The sequence below is a fragment of the Penaeus monodon genome, chromosome 27 (assembly GCF_015228065.2).
Source record: "Penaeus monodon isolate SGIC_2016 chromosome 27, NSTDA_Pmon_1, whole genome shotgun sequence".
Taxonomy (NCBI): Eukaryota; Metazoa; Arthropoda; class Malacostraca; order Decapoda; family Penaeidae; genus Penaeus; species Penaeus monodon.
Window position 1 is genome coordinate 26,140,359 of NC_051412.1, and position 1,348 is coordinate 26,141,706.

At 37.7% G+C, this 1,348-nt stretch overlaps 1 protein-coding gene across 4 annotated transcripts in view; it reads right to left on the bottom strand.

Moving 5' to 3' along the window:
* Positions 1-378, bottom strand: part of LOC119590728 (Meckel syndrome type 1 protein-like) — a 7,937-nt gene extending 7,559 nt beyond the window's left edge. The window contains exon 1 of one of the 4 annotated variants that reach the window (XM_037939419.1): positions 262-378. The gene's annotated coding sequence lies outside the window, so the exon portion shown is untranslated. The remainder of the gene's footprint in view (positions 1-261) is intronic. The other 3 variants (XM_037939415.1, XM_037939417.1, XM_037939418.1) reach the window with 3 other exon arrangements.
* Between the last annotated feature and the right edge of the window lie 970 nt (positions 379-1,348).

A 1,348-nucleotide genomic window follows, 5' to 3' on the forward strand; every position in this document is an offset into this window, starting at 1 on the left:
ATCAAATGTTTCAAGCTCTATTCATATGCGATGATGGTTCTCGTGGTCCTTTACCGGATTGTAGAAGCATCATTTGGCTTGTTTCTCTCTTTCATAAGTAATTTACTTGGGTACCTGCCTTCAATATTTGTATTTCCTACGTCAATGTCATTTATCGACTACACGACGTATTGTTTACATTATACTTTGTGTTCGAAACTCTAGCTTCACGTTATTATATAAAAACCAATCCAAACCACAAATAAAGCAGATCTGGCTTACCATAAACGTCTGACAAATACACATGTAGTTTCACCTTGTCTGTTTGTTGTCAAACGTTTGCGTGGATTCCTCGAACAAACGTCTGTTTGTTTGGGAAATTACTTGTGGGAACGGCCACTAGATGGCAATAATGAAGGAGATTGAGGGAAAATTTAAATATGTTAGAGAGAGGGTACTTATTTCCTTACATTTTTTCTCCATAAATAATACTAAATTACATACACATCTGTCTTCCAGAATGCAGAGATGAAGGTAGGTTGCAGCACCCCCGATACCTCTCTGCATGTCTGCCTCCTAAGTTTTACACACAAAAATACTTTCATACCCCTAATGTTAATCGTTTTCATGGAAAGCTTTTAAAAAGTGTACGTCCTATTACTCATCCATTACATTATTCTCCTGAACTTCATTTCACTGCAGCGAAATAATTATATATGTGCAGAGAGGGGGATGATAAAAAAAGAAAAGTGTAAAAGAAATCGGCCAAATAGAAAAGAAAAATGTCCGAAGTTTCAGCGCTCTCGACCTCCTCACGACGAGGCCTTCAGACACTTTATCCACGACTTCGGGGCACAATAATGGTCCTCACCTCTCCATCGAGATTGCTAGGACTGGATGGAAGGGGTAGATTAATTAGTCAATGCATGGAGATTTCGGGAAAAAAAATCTACATATATATTGAGCAATGATGAATTAATGCATTGCACTACCTCCAGAGGGATGGCCTTCTGAATTTTCTGTCGTTCTTTAATATGTATTCCAATTCCATTTTCTTGGCAAAAGATGGACAGTTGTTTAGATATAGATTTCCATATATGCCCAACAACAATCAGACACATTATCAGTAATCTGAAATAGAGGAATTTACTTCTGAGAAAAAGATAATCAAACATTTTCTGTTCTTCATTACCTGGGGCTCGTCTGCAATATTCAAAGGAAGCCTTTCCCAGAATAGGCCACACTTCTACATTTGCCAAAATGCCAGTTTCATAAACACAACAACGAATGCTGTGGTACGAGTTACTATGTACAATGCGTGTTAAAGACGACCACCTTTCTGTATTTTCATTTCTGCAGTGAATGCTTA